The sequence below is a fragment of the Bos indicus x Bos taurus genome, chromosome 2, assembly GCF_003369695.1.
Source record: "Bos indicus x Bos taurus breed Angus x Brahman F1 hybrid chromosome 2, Bos_hybrid_MaternalHap_v2.0, whole genome shotgun sequence".
Classification (NCBI taxonomy): domain Eukaryota; kingdom Metazoa; phylum Chordata; class Mammalia; order Artiodactyla; family Bovidae; genus Bos; species Bos indicus x Bos taurus.
The window spans coordinates 128,901,068-128,921,805 of record NC_040077.1 but is presented as its reverse complement, the minus strand read 5'-3'; the positions used below and the strand labels follow the sequence as shown (position 1 = coordinate 128,921,805).

Sequence of the window (20,738 nt, the reverse complement as noted above, 5' to 3'; positions counted from 1 at the left end):
GCTACCCACTCCAGTATTCTGGTCTGGAGAATTCCATGGACTGTATCATCTGTGGAGTCGCAAAGAGTCGGACATGACTGAGTGACTTTCACTTTAAAAAAAAAGATGCTCAAGAAATGGCACCTATTGTCAGAAGGAATAGGCTTATAAGGTGGGCCCAGGCCGAGGAGAGACATTGATTCTTGCTTTGACTTTTCCTCCATCTGCTCTGCTAACACTCCTGCCTGGTTTGCTTCCCAGAGCCCAGTGCTCGCTGACAGGGGTGCTGAGTATCTAGGCCTTGGAAACATGGCAACCACTCCAAGAGTCAGCAGGTGTCAGCAGCCAGTGGAGGGATCTGATCCCTGACCGAAGATAGGATTAGGGGGTCAAAGCAGAAAAACAAGGACTAGGTCCCTGGCTGGGTAAAAGGGCCATCTCAGCTGCAGGTGGGAGGAGCAGGAGCGGGCCCTGAAGTGGGGTGCAAGGTGGGACAGGGCACCGCGTTGGTCCAGGCTGGAGGCCTGCTTGAGGTGAGGAGTCCTGAGAGCAGGCGGTAGGATGCCTTGCTGGGAGGGAGCTGAACTCATTTATCCTGAGCAATTACTGATGACCGCTAGTGGCTTACTGTGTCAGACTTGCCAAAGACATTCATGTTTAACAGTGCATATCACTTCAACATAAAAAGGTGAAGTTGCATTTCAGGTCGCAGTCTCTGAGAAAGAAAACCTCATGGCCAGGGAGATGTAGGATGCCACGTGGATGACCACGTGCCTTATTTGCTCTCAGGGCCCTACACCCTCAGAAGGATTCCCATGTTCTAGTCCCTGTACTCTTAAATGTCTTTAGGCTTTCATTACAATTCTTCATTGGAAGGGCTGGTGCTGAAGCTGAAGCTCCAATACTTTGGCCACCCAATGTGAAGAACTGACTCACTGGAAAAGACCCTGATGCTGGGAACGATTGAAGGCAGGAGGAAAAGGGGATGACAGAGGATGAGATGGTTGGATGGCATCACCAACTCGATGGACATGAGTTTGAGCAAGCTCTGGGAGTTAGTGATGGACAGGGAGGCCTGGCGTGCTGCAGTCCATGGGGTCGCAAAGAGTTGGACATGACTGAGAGACTGAACTGAACTGAACCGAGCAATTCTACTTGCCTGTGTATTCTGGGCAAGTTTATTTTTTCTTATTTTTAGCATATGCTCATATAATACTTGGTATATTAAGTATTAACAGCCAGGCACTGTTCTAAGCACTTTATAAAAATGTATTTAATCATTATAACAACCATTGACAGAAGTACTGTTATCTCTATTTCATAGATGAGGGAACAGAGGCACAGAGAGGTTAAGTAATTTTCCCAGGTTGAGAACGATTGTTCTCACAGGATCTGGGAAGGGTTAGATGCAGTAATGCTCGCAAGATACCTCTATACATTCCTTTCCCCATCCTTCTATCCCTCTACTGGGTGAATTCTGCCTCCTCAGAACCTTCTTTATCTTTCTATTCTTTACTGATGTTGAAGATGCGCCTACTTAAGTATAGACTGGTGTTCGAGAGCTTCTTGCAAAGCTGAAGCTGGCTCCAGGAGTCAGACCTGTGTTCTGGTCTCATCACTTCCTCTGACACTGCGTGTGGCCTTAGCTGAACCCCTTTCCCTCCCCCAGCCTCAGTTTCCCCATGTGTACAATGAGGGGGTTGACCTAAAAGCTTTCCAAAAGATCTTCTAGCTGCAGAAATCAGTGACTGGGTGATTCATACCAAATACAAACAAATTCCCCTTACAAAGTCCAAATTCTTCCAGAGACTTAGTCATTCCAGGGTTTGAACTTTCTCGCAAAAGCCATTTCAAAAATTCTTCCAGCTTAAAAAAAAAAAAAAGAAGCTATTAAAAGAAAGTAAAAGTTTCAAAACCAAATCCTAAGCAAACCCCCTTGAAAACAATACACAGATGCACACACACACACACACACAACACCCAAGGTAACTCTGAGAACAGGATATGAAACCTCTCAGGCTGGCGCTAAGAAATGATTCACAGGCCTTTCGAGATGCTTCTATTTCAAGGCATGATCCACCCACTGGATCTGGTGGCTCCAAAACCAGAATAAACCTTAAAGAAGCTGCCATTTCTTATCTCAACATAGAGTTAGCCCAGCCTGCATCCTCGGGTCTCAGGGCTCCCTCCAGAAGACGAGGTTGAGTCCTGTGAATTCCCTTTCTGTTCTATTTCAGGTCTCAAGCTGCAGGCTTGTTTAAAGTCTTTTGCATCCACCTTTGGTTGGCTGACTCCGAGTTTAAAGCAACACGGCCTAATGGGTTTACAGCACAACCTGGGCGTTCAGTAGTTTAGCAAGGTCTCTCTATGGCTCCGTCCTACTACATTCTAGGTTGGTCATTCCATAGCTGTCCCCAGCTAGACAATCCTACCTGGCTTTGTATCAATATCTATAATACTGGTAGTATTACGCTATCACTATTATACTTGTCCAGAAAGCATGGATTATAGTGCACCAATCAAAATGCCATGTTCTTATGTAAAACAGAAATATAAAAGTCATTTATTTATTCAATGAAATTCTTATGGAGCACTTACTATATACCAAGCCCTGAAGTGGATTGGTGCTAAGATCCAGCCCCAGCCTTCAAGGAGCTTTGTGAATAGGAAAATCTGATGAGTTAAATGTAGTAGAAACATAAGGAACTATTTCCTATAGGAAATGGCCTGCATAAAAACTGATACCAAAGTTGGAGCAAAATTTAAAGAAATGCAAATGCTTGTGACATGGTTAAGTACCTGCTCACCTGGAGTTTTCCTGTGTTTTAAATTTAGTAAAGTTCTACCCTTCATGATGCTTCAGTTGCTCCCTAAAATCCTGCAGGAAAGGTCATCATCTGGACCAGACCTACTTTTCCTCCCAGTGAGTTTCCTCACCCCAATCACATGTTCACACATCATTGCTTCATGGTGTCTTCCCTCCTCCTCTTCTTATCTCTGGGGTCTGATTCAAAAGCCCACTTTGCCCAGGAACCTATCTGGCCATGCTGTCACAATTCCTAAACACAGATCTCAGGCTCTTTGCTTGGCTTTTAGCCTGTCCTGCTTTGGCCTCTCTTGTATTTCTGTCCTGAACCTTCACCTAACTTGTGAATCAGGGGAAAGAAGACAAGAACTAACATTTATTAAATGCTTTCTTGGTGCCAGGCTAGCCCTTTCCTGCACATTTTGTGCCTGGCTTCCCTGGTGGCTCAGTTGGTAAAGAATCTGCCCGCAATGTGGGAAACGTGGATTCGATCCCTGGGTTGGGAAGATCTCCTGGAGGAGGAAATGGCAACCCACTCCAGTATTCTTGCCTGGAGAATCCCATGGACAGAGGAGCCTGGCAGGTTACAGTCCATGGGATAGCAAAGAGTCTAACACAACTGAGCAACTAAGCCCACACACATACGTTTTGGCCTTAACTGTATTTTGTTTAGTCTTTACAGTTGAACAACTGAGAGACTAACACTTTCACTTTCACTTTCACAGAGAAAATGTTAAATATTTGCAGACTGAATACTTAACTTAAACCTAATAATAACTCTTTGAGGCAAATGCTATGTGTATTCCCATTTTAGAAATGAGGAAATTGAGGCACAGATGGGTTAAAGCCTGCCTTTGAGGTCTTTCTGCCTCCAAAGCTAAAGTTCAGGCTCATTTTCCTACTCCGCATTGGTTTTTTTTTATTTTTATACATATTTTTCCCCTAAAATATCTTATACATATAGTAAGTGCTTAACAAATAGCTACTGACTAACAGGACACATGCCATGCTTCCTGCTTTATTCCACCCCAGACACTACTATTTGTTCCCTTTTGTGAGTCCATCTGCTTTATTTCTACACTTAGTTTAAAAACCATTCTGCTGTTATCTATGGCTGTCTGCCCCTCCCACTAGACTGTGGCAGAATTAATGTAATATGCCTGCTGGTGCCCTGGCTGGCACATGCTTTGTGCTCCGTGAAGATTTACTGACCTGGGTGGCAACAGGGTGAGTTGAATTATACTCTTTAATAAGATATGTCCAGGGACTTCCCCGGTGGTCCACTGGCTAAGACTCCATGTACACAATGCAGGGGGCCTGGGTCTGATCCCCGGTTAAGGAACTAGATCCTTCAAGCCACAGCTAAAGATACTGCATGTTGCAACAAAGACTGAAGGACGCCACGACTGCCACCCAGCATGCCCAAATAGATATTTTAAAAAATACTTAAAATAGATATGTCCAAATTCTAACCCCCTGTACCTGTGAATGTGACTTATTCGGAAATGGAGTGTTTACAGATGTAATTAAGGTAAGTGTGTTATCCGCTCAGTCGTGCCCGACTCTTCGTGACCCCATGGACTACAACCCACCAGACTCCTCTGTCCATGAGATTTTCCAGGCAAGGATACTGGAGTGGGTTGCCATTTCCCTCTCCAGGGGATCTTCCCAACCCAGGGATCGAACCCGGATCTCCTGCACTGCAGGCAGATTCTTTACCGATTGAGCTAAAAAGGAAGCCCAATTAAGGTAAGGATGTCAAAATAATCTCATCTTTGCATTGAAAGTGAAAATGAAAGTCACTCTGTCATGTCCGACTCTTTGCAACCCCATGGTCTATAGAGTCCATGGAATTCTCCAGGCCAGAATATTGCAGTGAGGGGCCGTTCCCTTCTCCAGGGGATCTTCCCAACCCAGGGATCGAACCCAGGTCTCCCGCACTGCAGGCAGATTCTTTACCAGCTGAGCCACCAGGAAAGCCGCTTTGCATTCAAGTTGAGCCCTAAATCCAAGGACTGATATCCTTATAAGATGGGCTTCCCTGGTGGCTCAGCGGTAAAGAATCTGCCTGCAATGCAGGAGACTCAGGAGATGAGGGTTTGATCCCTGGGTCAGGAAGATCCCCTGGAAGAGGGTATAGCAACCCACTCCAGTATCCTTGCCTGGAGAATTCCATGGACAGAGGAGACTGGTGGGCTATTGTCCACAGGGTCATAAAGAGTTGGACATGACTGAAGCAACTGAGTGCAGCACATCCTTAGAAGGGAAAGGAAAATGAGACCTGAGACAGAGAGAAGGCCATGTGAAGACAGAGGACAGAAGCAGAGACTGGGGTCATGAAGCCCCAAGCCAAGGAACGCCAGGGACTTCGGTCAGCCATCACAAGGCAGAGAAGCACGGAGGGGGTTCGCCCCCTGAGCCTCCAGAGGGAACCAGCCCTGCTGACACCTTGACTTTGGACCACTCAGCTCTGTAACTGTGAAAGAAGCTATTCTTGCTGCTTTAAGCCACCAAGTTTGTTATAGCAGTCCTAGGAGAGTAGCTGCTAAGTCACTTCAGTCGTGTCCGACTCTGTGCAACCCCATAGACGGCAGCCCACCAGGCTCCCCTGTCCCTATTAGGGACTCTCTAATTAGGACTCTCTAATTTCTAATCCTGGCTAAGAAATTCAGGGCTTGAGAGAAACAGCTTTGACTTTGGGGTCTCATAGACCTGGCTTTGGCACCTACCTGTTCTATGGTCTTCACTAATGGACTCTGCTCTTCTGAGCCTCAGTTTCCTTCCATGTAGAACAGGGGCAGTCACAGTAATCGCTAACATCTATGGGGTGCCGGAGAGCGTGCTAATCCACTTCCATGCATCCAGGCCCAGCCTGAATAACAGGCCAGGAGTAACCATTAATAAGGGTTTCCCTGGTGGCTCAGATGATAAACAATCTGCCTGTATTGCAGGAGATGTGGGTTTGATCCCTGGGTAGAGAAGATCCCCTGGAGGAGGAGTATTCTTACCTGGAGAATTCCACGGACAGAGCAGCCTGGTGGGCTCCAGTCCATGGGAGTCACAAAGAGTCAGACACGACCGAGTGACTAACACTTTCACTTTACTCGACCATTAATAAAAGAAACTGGGTTTGAAGTTTATAATTTCACCTTGCCATGTCTGAAGAATTCTGCACTTGGCACCGTTTGGCTGTGGACCTGACTATGTGATAATGACATGTGGCAATGATGTGATAATGACACGTGGTAATGACAAGAGCACAGATGGGGTCAAGCAGAGCCCAGTTCGAATCCTGGCTCTGGCGTTTACCAGCTGGGTAAACTTGTGCTATCTATTTTGCCCATTTGAACCTCAGTTGCATCATCTGTAAAGTGGGCTTGGTACCGGTCCCAACTTTGTGATGTCGATGTGATGACTCAGTTGTGTCTGACTCTGTGACGCGATGGACCAGGCTCCTCTGTGCATGGAATTTACCAGGCAAGGATATTGGAGTGGGTTGCCATTTCCTTCTCCAGGGGATCTTCCCAACCCAAGGATCAAACCCAGGTCTCCTGCATTGCAGGCAAATTCTTAACCACCTGAGCCACCAGGGAAGCCCAAATGATATAAGGGGATGCATGCGATTACCAGCTGTTCCGTGAAGGGTTCCAAGATGCGGTTCTGGCACACAGTAGGTCATCAACAAGAGGAAGTGTCTGCTGCGTTGAAGATGATGGTTCAGGAGGGGACAATCCAGAACAGCAAGAGAGTGAGAAGAGGACTACAACAGCTGGTGGCTGGTTTTCCCAGAGGAGGGCTGAGGGACAGCAGGGGCCTCTCGGGCAGCTGCTTCCTGGGGTTGTGATGTCACCAGCCCATCCAGGAGGCCCTGGTACCCACGCCTGTCACTGCCTCCCAGCTGGCCAGCTCCACTTCCTGCGCCCCGAGCCTGCCCTTGGCTTCTTTCTCATGACCCGGGGGAGGCAGCTGGACGGCAGTTCAAGAAACAACTCCCATCTGCAAGCTGGGAGAGTGCGGGCTCCTCCTCCCTCCCAGGGCTCCTGCATCTTGGGAGGGACCCTGAAGAGTGAGTCTTGTCCAGTGGTTTTCAAACTGGGTTCCTCCAAGCCCTGGGATTCTGCAGAAGGGCCTCAGGGACCACTGAGGGTGGGGCGGGGGAGTGTGGTGGAAAAGAGGGCTACACTAAGCGGGCCAGCTTCTCAGGCCACCCCTCCACTCCTCCAAACAGCCCCACTTGTGTCTGGTTTACATATTGGGACTTTATGTAAAATTTAAGTTTAGTAAAAAAGATTCTTGAGAAAAGAAAGTTGAAAAACCTTTGATCTTCTGTGGTATGTGAGTTATAGCTCAGTTTTTGAAAAACCCTCTGATCTCTTCTACTGCTTTCATTTTCTAGAAGGGAGGTTGAGGCCAAGTGAGGAGGAGCAGCCCACGCACGGTCACCCAACGGGTCAGTGATGGAACTGGGAACCAGGTCTCCTGCCACAAGCCAGGTGCTATCAGGAGTGGGGTGGAGGGCAGACAGCTCTGGTTGCCACATCTGACAGTCACCACCTCATCCCGTCACTCTCTGGGACACAGCTCAGATGCAAAGTGGGGCCACTCAGTGACTAAGACAGGCAAGGCTGAGGCTAAACGAGCAATCATCTTGCCTCCCTGAGCCTCCATTACCTTCCTCCGTACAAAGGAGAGACATGGTGGTTAAAGAGGGGTGGAGGGGAGCTCAGATTTATTAGCTGTTCTTTGAACAATTTTTTTTTTTTTTTTGATGGCACAGTTTGTGGGATCTTAGTTCCCTGACCAGAGATTGAACCTGGGTGATGGGCTTCCCTGGTGGCTCAGATGGTAAAGCGTCTGCCTGCAATGCAGGAGGGCTGGGTTTGATCCTTGGGTAGGGAAGATCCCCTGGAGAAGGAAATAGCAACCCACTCCAGTACTCTTGCCTGGAAAATTCCATTGACTGAGTAGCCTGGTCACAAAGAGTTGGACACAACTGGGCAACTTCACTTTCAGTTTCTTTTCTTTCATGGCAGTAAAAGCACCGAGTCCTAACCACTGGACAGCCAGGAAAGCCCCTGAACAAATATTTTTTAAGTGCCTGGTATGTGCCAGGCATTGTACTTGGCTTTGGGAATCGAGGCGGGACCAGGATGTCAGGCTCCCACTATCATGAAAACTTACATTTTTATGGGCGAGGCTGAACATAAACAAACAAATAAATAAATGTCAATAGAAACAGGTCAGAGAATGTTAAGTTCTATGATGAACACAGAAGGGGTGACAGGGTAGAGACAGGGTGCATCTCTGATGAGATTGGACGGTTGGAGAGAATCCTCTAAAGAGGTGCTATTTGAACTGAGACCTTGAAGGGGTGAGGACCTAGGGAATTCATGCTAAGGGAGGGTGCTGTGTCAGTGTCCAAGAGGACAGGTGAGGGATGCAACTGACTACCACAAGTATCCATCTGTATCACAATTGCATTATTATTACAAATATGCAAATACGATGCGAACATGTTTGCATCACGTGTTTGATGACGGTAGTAACTGTTAACACTGTTCCCACACTCACAAGGTGCTATGTCCTCTTCTAAGCATTTAGATACGTTGTTTCATTCTCACAGCAATCCTGTCGGGGGTGGGGGGGCACTCTTATTTCCACCATTTTACCCATAATGAAACTGAGGCTCATAGAGGTAAATTGACTTGCTTGAAGTCACACAGCCAGAAAGTGGTAGAGCTGGAACTTGAATCCAGTCAATCCAGGGTCTGGTTTCAACCATTGCTCAACTTTGCCTAACCCACTGTCTGCCCGGGGTAGGTGCTCAAATGAAAAGGATGTCTGTTTGTGTTTAAGGAGAGGGAACTCCAACCAGACCTGTGGCACGGCTGCCCCTTGAGTGACCCATGAGGTCCTGTGCTTACCTTTGCCTGCCTTGCTCCCACCAACCTTCCAAAATAAATCCCCAAGGTTCCCCACAGGGGAAGGAGGGACAAAAGTACTGGCAGGAGACTTGATAGTGTCTGCAATCATCTGTGTGGATTGTGAAACCTAGACAAGTTCTGAGACCGTGACTCACAAATTTTGCGTCAAGAAGGAAATTACAAAGAAGTAATAACTAGGAGCATCATTTCGCAGAGCATCCTTCCCAGGCTGTGTCACCCCGGGCCCCTGATCCTATATTTTAGTCACAGCAGGCATCTGGAATACAGATGGGAGCCTCGCAGCCCCTCCCCTCAAGGCTCAAGACATCCTCCTCCCAGATCTTGTCTCTTGGGAGAGTTGGGTTTGGCTCTTCCCAAGCTGCCCTCAATCCTTCTGTAGTTTTCTAAGATGATAGTTCCTGTTGGGAAGCCTGGGTTCAAATCTCAGCTCTCCCATTTACCAGCTGAGTGCCTTTGGCACAATACCCTTACTGAAGGACTAAGGTCCCAGATGCCCATCTCCTAGGGCTCCAAAGGTGCAGTGTTCTTATCTGTTGTATTAACGGCTGTATCCCTATGGATTACAGCGGTATTCTGCATATAAGGAGAGCCTTAATAAATATCTGCTGAATGAACGAATGAAACTAAGGTTCCTGGACACATAGTAGGTGCTCAGTACCTGCTCACTGTTATTATGACTACTGATTCCTGACAGAGAACTTTCTGGCCAGCTGACCTCAGGATTCATGCTATTCAGCCTGTATCTCTCTCAGGATCAATGAAGATGCTAATTCAGAGTATTTTGGATGGTCCTGGATGGATTTACTAGTGTGAGTCAGGGTCCCAGAGCTTGGATCCTGGGGCTGGTAGAAGGGGCTTAGATAGATAAGACCTTGATCTTGAAACATTCAAGAGGAGATTTGGGGCACCAAGGCCTCATTTAGGGCTGCCATCTGTGGGGCTCAGCTGGGCAGGCAGCTCTGCAGACTCCTCTCCCAGCCGGGGTCTGACTCCACACCTCTGAAGACTTCCCCAAGAAGGGGCTATCCTTTGGGATACAGGGACCTTCTTTCTGCAGTGGGGTGTGGGCCAGGCAGGGAGAATATCTTGATCAAAACAGGGAAAGGGACTTCCCTCGTGGTCCAGGGGCTAATTGCTCCCAATGCAAGGGGCCAAGTTTCAATCCCTGGTCAGGGAACTAGATCCCACACGCCACAAGTAAGCATTCGCATGCTGCAACTAAGATCTTGTGTGCCCACAGTGAAGATCAAAGATCCCGAGTGACGCAACCAAGACCCGGTGCAGCCTGATAAATACATAAATAAAATACATACATAAATATATATATAAAAGGAAAGTGGCTCCTTACATCTGTCAAGGTTCCACCAGGAAGCAGATGGCCCACTGGAAGAGGCTCCTGGAGAGAGTTTAATAAAGGGACTCTAAGGAGATCCAACCAGTCATCCTAAAGGAAATCAGTCCGGAACATTCATTGGAAGGACTGATGCTAAAGTTGAAACTATAATACTTTGGCCACCTGATGCAAAGAACTGACTCATTGGGAAAGACCCTGATGCCGGGAAAGATTGAAGGCAGGAGGAGAAGGGGGAGACAGAGGATGAGATGGTTGGATGGCATCACCGACTCAATGGACATGAGTTTGAGTAAGCTCCGGGAGTTGTGATGGACAGGGAGGCCTGGTGTGCTGCAGTCCGTGGGGTGGCAAAGAGTCGGACACGACTGAGCGACTGAACTGAACTGACTGAATCTCTGAAGGGGTGGGCATGGTTAAGGGATAGAGGGGTGCTCAGGGACCAGCAACAGCCCTGAAAGAGTAAAGGGAATGAATGGGGAAACTGTAGCTGCAGGAAAGGAGCTGTGGCCTTAGGGAGATGAGCTCAACACAGTCAGAGGATCCCAACAGGGAAAGGGGAGGCAGGACAAAAATACCTGACCCTCTCTCTTCCTTTAGACACCAATCTCCTGCCAGTGCTTCAATTGGCCAATTCCAAGTGGAAGCCAGAGAGCGAGGAGCCCAGATTCTTCCCCAGGTGGGAAAGGGAACGCCAACCTGGGTGTGGGAGGGGCCAAATGGAGAAGACACAGCATGTTTTGTTTGTAGCACGTCTGTAAGTGAAGAGTTTTACACCCGCCATTATATTATTGTATGTATTACATATATTCTGACAGTTACTCTGGGAGGTGAGGAAACCAAGACTCAGGCGGTAAAGGGACTTGTCCAGGTCTTCTGACTGCAAAACCAGTTTCTTCTTTCCTTCCTTTTTTTCTTTTCTTCTTTCTTTCTTGAAAAGATGCGTTAATGAAGTCTTTAGGCTTCCCTGGTGCTTCAGATGGTAAAGAATCTGCCTGCTATGCAGGAGACCAGAGTTCGATCCCTGGGGTGGGAAGACCCCCTGGTGAAGGGAATGGCTACCCACTCCAGTATTCTTGCCTGGGAAATCCCACGGACGGAGGAGACTAGAGGGCTATAGTCCATGGGGGGTCATAAAGAGTTGGACATGACTGAGTGACTAACACTTTCACTTTTTTTTTAAAGTTTTATGGGAGATAGGAGGATATTTCAATCTCTTAAAAGCCAAAGAGAAGCAAAGCACAGCCTCAGCCTGGACTAATGTCACCAGAGCTTGGAAGCCAGGCGTGTTTGAATGCAATAGCCCAGGGTGGGCTGAAGAAGGAAGACCCAGGAAAGAAGCTCCAGGAAGTCCGTTGCTTTCTGGGGCACAAGCTCAACATTATCCATAGACTACCAGTTTATTATAAAAGGATTTAAGTCAGGAACAGATGGAAGACATGGGTAGGGCGAGGTACGTGGGAAGGGGCGTGGAGCTTCTCTGCCATGTCCGAGGGCCACTCCCCACAAATCGCCAAGTGTTCACTAACAGGAAGCTCCCCGTGTCCTTTCCCTGTAGCATGATTCTGACAAGAGTTCTCACTGACTTTCTGGCCATGTTCTTTCCAGGGAAATTTCCCTTGACCAGGTTAATTCGTAGGCTCACATGGGAGGGAATTCAGGGGACAGAGCGGATAGAAATATGTTTTTTGCCGCAGAGCTTCTTTGGTACTCACCAAACCATTCCAGAGCATCTCATTCATTCTGTGATTCAGCAGCTGAGACCTGCAAGGTGAGGGGAGCAGGCAGGGACTCAGATTGGGAGGGGCGTCGCCCATACAGTGATTAGGTAATTAGCTCTGGCAGGTCCACCACCTAGAGAAATACACAGAGATACAAGAGGATCATTGCAGTTTTTTTCTGTAGCAGTGGAAAACTGACAAGCTCTAGATGTCCATCATTCTGTGTGTTGATTGTATCGAGTTAATTTACAGAGGTGGCTGTGTGACAACACAGTGAGGCCAACGCCACTGAGAGAAGTTCTGTGACTTACAGTTCCAAAGAGGAAGGACATATTACACCACACAAAGGCACATGAGGACGCACCGGGTCAGGCAGAAGGCAGAAGCAGCGAGGGAGGTCATGGCCCAGAGCCTGTCCTGTGGTTTGCCTTGGAAGGAATGGGTTGAGGGAGGGTGGGCAAGTTCGAACAAGCTTAGGGTTGCTAGTTTGCCTGTTAGCAGGCTCTGGGCTATATGGGTGGTTTCCTGGGTATCCAGCACCTGGCCCTGGGGTGAGTTAGGGCAGGGAAAGTATTGACTTGGTGCATGAGACTTAGATAGAGGAGGTGGATGGGGATATGGGTTTTAAATAGGGGTTGGTTTTATATGAAAGGGATGTTCTCAGGCAAGTTGTTCACCATGTTTACTACCTCTACAAAAATGCCGGCCTGGGAAGAGCAATCTCTCCAGGATTAGCAAGACCCTAGGATGTGAAAGCACCACAAAATACAGAAAATTTAAAACATGATTAATACATTCAGGGAATGACTAAAATACAGAGTACAGTCGTATTTTGGTTTATTATGTGGTAGTTAAGGAGAAGGTGATGGCACCCCACTCCAGTGCTCTTGCCTGGAAAATCCCATGGGCGGAGGAGCCTGGTAGGCTACAGTCCGTGGTGTTGCAAAGAGTCGGACACGACTGAGCGACTTCACTTTCACTTTTCACCTTCATGCCTTGGAGAAGGAAATGGCAACCCATTCCAGTGTTCTTGCCTGGAGAATCCCTGGTGGGCCGCCGTCTCTGGGGTCACACAGAGTCGGACATGACTGCAGTGACTTAGCAGCAGCAGCAGCAGCAGCAGCATGGTAGTTAAAAACAGTAAAGGTGTTCTAACATGGATGGCCTCCAAGACATTGTTAAGTAGAGAAAACAAGTTATGGGACAATTCATATTCACATGATTCCATTTATAACTGTCTGCAATGCAGCAGACCCAGGTCCAATCCCTGGGTCGGGAAGATCCCCGGGTGAAGGGAATGGCAACCCACTCTGGTATTCTTGCTCAGAGAATCCCATGGACAGAGGAGCCTGGTAGGCCACAGTCCATGGGGTCGAAATGACTCAGACACAACTGAGAGACTAACACTTTCACTTTATAAACGAAAAAAAAAAAAAAAAAAAACGCAAATGAAACTGAAACTTCTGTATACCTATGTGTATGCTCGCAATGCACCCAAAAATGTATGAATGAACAGACAGCAAACTGGCACCCATGAGGAGGCCTTTTACCTTACCTACATGTTTGAAAATTGTATAGTAGGTACATGTTCATGTATTACCTGTGTGAAAGTGGAAGTGTTAGTCGCTCAGTCATGTCCTTGTGACCCCATGGACTGTAGCCCACCAGGCTCCTCTGTCCATGGAATTCTCCAAGCAAGAATACCAGAATTGGTAGCCATTCCCTCTCCAGGGGATCTTCCCCACCCAGTGACAGAACACAGGTTTCCTGCACTGGAGGCAGATTCTTTACCGTCTAAGCCACCAGGGATGCACATTATCTGTGTAATTAAATAGAAAAATATTCATTTAAAAACCAGTGTGAAGATGGGGGAAATTGGATAAAGATTGTCAAAAGGTATGAACTTCAATAAATTCTTGGGATGTTATGTGCAATTTGGTGGCTGAAATTTACTGTACTGTTTATACGAAAGTTGCTAGGAGAGTAAGTAGTTCTTCAAAGTTCCCATCACAAGAAAAAAAGAAAATTGTAACTACCTGAGGGGATGCACGTTGACTAAACTTACTGTGGGGGGATTTCCCTGGTGTCCAGGGGTTAAGAAAAGACTCCAAGCTTCCAATGCAGGGGGCTCGGGTTGGATCCCTGGTTGGGGAGCTAAGATCCCATATACTTCTCAGCGTGGCCAAAGGGAAAAAAGAACTTACTGTGGTAATCATTCCACAGTATATACATATACGAATCATTATGTTGTACACCTGAAACTTATAAAATGTTATATGCCTACTACATCTCAATAAAACTGGCATGCTCTTTCCCAAATCTGTCACCTCCTCAGAGAAGCCTTCCTTGATTACTCTGTATGAAGTAGCTACTCAAGTCACTAACTTCTCAGCCTGTTTTATTTTCTTTAGAGCACTGGTCACCATTAGAAATTATCTTGTTACTATATTTGTTGACTCATCCATTTGTTGTCTGTCTACCTCCATTAAAATGTGAGCTCCAGGAAGGCAGGGATCTATCCTTGGGGCCCGAGGACAGAGTTTGGCATGCAGCAGTGGTTTTTTTTTTTTTTTTTAGTAATTTTATTTATTTATTTTTGGCTGTGCTGGTTCTTCATGGCTGCACCAGCTTTCTCCAGTTTCAGCAAGAGGGGGCTATTCTCCAGTTGCGGTGCACTGACTTCTCACTGCAGTGGCTTCTCTTGTTGCGGAGCTCGGGCTCTAGGGCACAGAGGCTTTAGTAGCTGCAGCTACCAGGCTCAAGAGCACGGGTTCAGTAGTTGTGGCAGAGAGGCTCAATTGCCTCGCTGCATGTGAGATCTTCCTGGACCAGGGATCAAACCCGTGTCTCCTGCACTGGCAGGTGGATTCTCAACCCCTGAGCCACCAGAGAAGCCTGCTCGGGAATTCTTTATCAAATGAAAAGCAGCTAGAGTGGGTTCCTGCAATCTGTGGGAGTCTGCTGGGGCTGGGGTTTTCTGGTGGAGGCCCTGATGATGGGCATCAGGAGAGAGAGCTGTTAGGAAACTGAACTGAACTGTTGACACAGGTTAGAAAAATTCATCCTCTTTGGGGGGTTGTTGGGGGGGCGGGGAGGGACAGGGTGGGGTGAGAAAGAGTTTAAAATAGGTGACCTTTTCAAGCAGATGTGGGAGGAAGGAAGGGCCCTGACATCACAGCTGAGAGGCCCAGACCTCCGTTGTGGCCCAGGGGCCAGGGCCACCAGAGCGGGGCCCAGGGGCCTGAGTCACTCCCACCTGTAAGTCAGGGGACCAGGCCAAACCCCGGGGTGGGGGCGTTGTCCTGGGAGGAGCCGGCGGCGGGCGGGCAAGCGGGCAGAGGAGGCAGCTGCTGCATACCCTGCATCTCCTTCCTTCCCTCAGCTTCCCTCCTGCAGGCCGCCTGCCCATTGCATCACGGAGGCCTGAGCGAGGCACAGCTCCTCAGTTTTCTCATCTGGGAAATGGGGCTAAGGGAGAAGGCTCAGGTCCAGGTGTCTCTGCTGGTCACAGATGATCTCACCCCAGCTATTCACCTCCACTCACTGCAAGCACACCTGCGGGAGAGCTGGAACCCATCCTGCCTTAGGCCTCCATCCAAGCTCTTCATTCCCCACCCCCAACTCCCACCCCAGGACCTCGTCTCCTACGGCCGGCTGTGCTGTCCATCCCCAGGCGCTGGGGGCAGACAAGGCAAGAGTGTAGGCTCCAGGGCCTGAAGATCCAGCTCTCTCCCTGACACCTGGTGACCCTTCACCTTTCTTACCTCCCTTTTCCCTCCTATAGCGTAGGGATATCTAACATCTGGGCTTCCCAGGTGGCGCTAGTGGTAAAGAACCCACCTGCCAATGCAGGAGACACAGAGACTCGGGCCGGGAAGATCCCCTGGAGGAGGGCATGGCAGCCCACTCCAGTATTCTTGCCTAGAGAATCCCATGGACAAGAGTCGGACACGACTGCAGCGACTTGGCGCGTGCATATCTAACTTCCAGGTTGTGCTAAAGATAAAAAAGATCCTCTTATGAAAGTTGGCTTCCTTTGCCCTTCCCCCTCCCCCAATTTTTTTATCGTGGTAAAACACACAATTTACCATCTTGACCATTTTTAAGTATATAGTTCAGTGGCATTAACTATATTCACAATGTGCTCACCACCTTCCGTCTCCAGGACTCTTCATCTTGTAACACTGAAACTCTGGACCCATTGAACAATGACTCCCCCTCATCCCTGGCAACCACCATTCTACTTTCCGAGTCTATGAATTTGGTTGACTCCTCTAAGTTCCTTGTGTAAGTGGGTCATATGGTTATTTGTCTTTCTGTGACTGGTTTATTTTACTTATGTCCTCAAGGTTCTTCCATGCCGTAGCGTTGTGTTGGAAATGCCTTTCTATTGGAGACTAAATAGTATTCCATTAGAACACATTTTTTTTGTCTATTCACCCATAGCTGGATAGTTGAGTTGCTTCTGTGTTTAGTTATTATGAATAATGCTCCTATGAACAGGGTCTCAAATATTTCTTTGAGACCCTGCTTCCAATTCTTTTGGGTATATACCCAGAAGTGGAATTGCTGGATCATATGGCAAGTCCACTTCTAGTTTTTTGACAAATCACAATACTGTTTTCCACAGTGGTTGGACCATTTTACATTCTCATCAACAGTTCCTTTACCTCCCCGCCCCTACCCTTGTTCCTGCTGCCCTGAAGCCTTTCAGAATTTCTTAAACGGATGAACTCCAGTGGTGCTAACAGCCCTTGGCTGGCCCACCACGAAGCCCTTGACCCCAGGCTGGCTGAAAGCGGAGACGGTTTCACTCATCGGTGACTCTGACTAAGAGCTGGTGGTGGGACAGGGAAGTTTACTAAACACCAACCGTGCATCAAGTGCCCTCCTGGGCACTCTTTACGCATCATCTCCTTCACTCCTCACCGCACAGAGTTGTTATCAGCCTGCCAGGAGAGCGCCCTGCGAGGTGCCCTGACTTGCCCAAGCAAATATCAGTGAGCTATAAAGCTGGAGAAGTGGGCAGGGCTCGGTTTACAAAAGTCCTTGAAAACACTCTATCTGGAGGGTCATGGGAGCCATGGCGGGTTTTAGACCGGATGGGGGAGGGGACCGAGAGGTGGGGAGGGCAAGGTGATCAGCTCCCGCTGAAAGCTGAGCAGAACTGAGACAGGGAGGGAAGAAGGGAGGATTGTGGGGGTTTTGTTTTGTGTTTTGGTTGCACTGTGAGGCCAGCCAAACTTCCTGGACCAGAGACTGGACCTGTGCCCCCTGCAGGGGAAGCGCAAAGTCTTAGCCACTGGATCACCAGGAAAGTCCAGGGCTGTGGTCTAATTTTTGCCTACCAGAGCAGTAAGAAGGGAGACCTTGTCTTGGCAGAGAAGGGAGGAGATACAGGCAAGGACAGATGGCAACGGACTTGGCACGTGTGACCGGGAATGAGCCATCTGAGCTGGGACTGGGGGGCTGGAGCTTCAGGAGGGTCCACGCTGCCAAGTCCAGGGGCTGTGTGCTTTTTAGGCGAGTTACTTTTCTTCTTGATTCTCGAGTTCCTCATCTGCAGTATGGGCTTAATCACAGTAACAACCTCCTGGGGAGCTGTGAAAGTTCAATGAGATCGCTAAGACATGCAGAGACTGACTTAGGGCAATGCCTGGCACACAGCAAGTGCCCATAACCACCGAACACTGTGGAATCCTCACTGTTCCCAGGACAGCCTCCCAGGTAGGCTGGGGGTCTTCAACCCCCAGGAGCATCCCTAAGTCTGGCTCTTTAGGGTGGGCTCTATCGGATGACATTTCTCTGCTTCCTGGCAGGGAGAGTGGAAATGACAGCCTCGTCTGCAGGTGCTACCTCCCAGCTCCCTTCCCTCCTGGCCCCCCTGCCCGACTCCTCCCCCCTCCCCCTCCCCTCCCCCTTTCCCCCTTCCCCCTCCCCTCTCCAGCTCCTGCTCTGCTCCCCTGGTCTATTTCCAGCCACAGGGCTGCCTGAAGCCGGTGGCAGGTGTGGGTGGTGAGTCAGAGCTGGGCTGAGCGGACATGGTGGCCCTGGGGGCCTGCCGCTGTCACAGCCTCCCTCCCTCGGCCTTTCCCAGCAGCGCTATGAGCACTTTGATGGGGGGTGGGGAAGCAGAACCAGTGCCAAAGAGCCCCCGAGCAGTGTCACCAAGAAGACAAGGGGACAGAGCCCCAGCATGCCCCACATCAACCTCTTTGCTGGCTGGAGGTGGAGGCAGGGACCCAGCCCTGTTCCTCTCCACTCCCAGCGTACCTAGGACAGGGCTCGGCACCTGGCAAGGATGCAGTATGTGTTCACTGACTGGATGGGCCAGCATTTGCATGGGACTTTGAAGACATAGGATTTGCTGTGTGCCCGATGCTTGTGAGGAAACAGAGCAAGAATTCTGCAGATTAAACCGACAGTCCGAGTTTATGTGTCCCTGAGCACGTGAAATGGCCTCTCCAAGCCTCAGTTTGCTCATCAGTGAAATGGGCATAACACCATGTACCTTGTAAAGGACCACTGTGAGGTGTAAAGGGGGCCGCCTGAGAAAAATGGCTACTGAGCCTCGGATGGAATCTATAATAACAAGGGTCATATTGTGTTACGAGTGGATTACTGTATGTGATCCTCTTCCCTGGGTAGCGGGCAGCTCCTGGGTCAGGGCTGGGGCTTTCTCTCATTCACATTTGCTCCCTCGGGGCCAGGTGCTGGGCCAGGCACAGAGCCAGTCCTCCATACATGTTTGTTGCACAACCGACTGACCCAGTGCATGCCTAGAGCTTGTTAGGTGGTGAAAAGTGCTAACTGCAACAGCAGGCCACAGGCTATTTCTATTGAAAAGAGGAGCCTGCTTTTGGCTTACCATTTCTTAAGCACTTGTAAACCAAGAGCTTTGAAGTTGATTTCATCAAATTTTTACAGCACCGCACAGGCTGGTACTGTTATCCCCATTTTACAGATGAGGGAACTGAGGTCCAGCGACCTTAGGTCACTTGTTCTAGAAGTGGAGCTGAGTCTAGTCCCAGGTCTGCCAGGTCTTCCAAAGTTCTTGAAAATTTGAAAGTTTAGTCGCTCAGTCATGTCCAACTCTTTTCGACCCCATGGATTGTGGTCTACCAGGCTCCTCCGTCCACGGGATTTTCCAGGCAAGAGTACTGGAGTGGGTTGCTATTTCCTTCTCCAGGGGATCTTCCTGACCCAGGGATCGAACCCAGGTCTCCCACATTGTAGGCATACACTTTACCATCTGAGCCACCAGGGAAACCCCAAAAGTTCTTAATCATCCCCAATTTTGCCGGTGTAGACAGAAGAGGGAGTTGGGAAGGCACACGTGCTGACCTGTGCTGCCTTGAGATGGCCAGGACCTTGGGATTGGAAGGGCCTATCTGTGTGTCTGTGTGCCCCACTAGGGATGGGCCTATGTCTCCTTCAGCTCAGTAAGTCCCAGGCTGAGGACAGGGTTTGGCAAATCTTTTATTAAGATAGGAGTCTCCAGAGTGAACGAATGGCCTTCTCTCCTGACTGGGTCCCACACGGTTGAGATAGCACAAACTGGTCCATGTGAAGGCACTGCATTTCTGGGCATCATCCCAACCCAGCTGGCAACAGCAGATGCCTGAGAGGGTCAGCCCCTGGCTGAGCTGGCTCCTTAGTCAGAGTCAGCACTTCCTTCTATTTCGGATTCTCCCTGTCCAGCCCCATATCAACCATCCTTCTCTCTGCCTCCTGAGACTCTAGAGTTCTTCCCTGTCCCCCACCCAGCTCTTTCTCCCTTATTTTATTTAATTTTTATTTTTTTGTCTGTACCACACGGCATGTGGGATCTTAGTTCCCTGAGCAGGGATCAAACGCATGCTCCTGGCATTGGAAGCATGGAGTCTTAACCACTGGGCCTCCAGGGAAGTCCTTCACATCTAGCTCTTGCACTTGGCCAAGTAGGACTTGCTTTGGGGGTCATTGAGGTAGTTCCATGTTGAGTGGGCTGGGCCTTTTAACTTAATTGAGTCTTACAGTCGTTAGTCATTGCCCACTCCTCAGTTCCTAGCACAGTGTCAAATACACAATAGGAGCTCAATAAATATCTGTTCAATGAATGAACACATCTCAGGACTCAACATACCTATGACTCTATTGCTTTCTCTGCTCACAAAGTTCTGGATTGATGTGTGTGTGTGTGGCCTTGGCATTTCCAGGCCTTGATGTTCCCATCTTTGAAATGGGTGGGTTGGCTGGAACCAGCCCTGTCCACCCCAGTATCCACAGCAGCTGACAGTGGGCATTCCCCACGTAGAGCCTTTCTCCTCCACCCCTGTGCACACTCGGATACAACTGCTGTGGGGGAAGCAAAGCCCTATAATGATTTGTGATCATAAACTGATGGACCTGGGAACTAGCCACTTGCTGTGGCTTGGGCCTTTACAATCCGCTATGCAAGAGCAAGACTCCTTTGTTCTCTTCAAGGAAGCAGATTGCAGAGCATCGGGTGTGAATGACATGATTGCAGGGATTCAGTTGTTCATCTCTTTACCGATTTACCAACTGTTTATGGAGCATCTTCTAAGTACCCAGCCCTGGGGATACAATCATGAATAAAAAGCCCTTTGGGAGCTTGTGTTTTGGTGAGAGAGACAGGGGATTAAAAAATAAGGCTACATATTAAGTGGGAAGATTTCTAATTACAGTAAGTGCCCTGAAGGAAATTATCAGGGTGCTGGGCTAAAGAGGGTTACTTTAGCTGAGGGGGGAGGGTCAAAACTGGTCCTGAAGCTTCATTGAAGAGCTTTTTGGAAAAGGTGCTGAGCTTGCAAAAAGCAGAGGGAAGAGCATACCAGGTGGAAGGAAGAGTTTGTGCCAAATCTCCAAAAGGGGAAAAGCGATAATTGGATATCCTTTTCATTTTCTTAAAGAAAAGAAAGGTAAAACTACAACTC

At 48.7% G+C, this 20,738-nt stretch overlaps 2 long non-coding RNA genes across 2 annotated transcripts in view; one reads left to right on the top strand and one right to left on the bottom strand.

Moving 5' to 3' along the window:
* Positions 1–20,738, top strand: part of LOC113879315 — a 59,380-nt gene that overhangs the window by 20,604 nt on the left and 18,038 nt on the right. The gene's annotated exons all lie outside the window — the stretch shown is intronic.
* On the bottom strand, positions 1,102–6,873 carry LOC113879326. The gene is made up of 3 exons (XR_003507293.1): positions 6,413–6,873; positions 5,515–5,657; positions 1,102–1,845 (listed from the first exon to the last, which is right to left on the bottom strand). It is a non-coding gene; the product is annotated as an uncharacterized LOC113879326 (long non-coding RNA).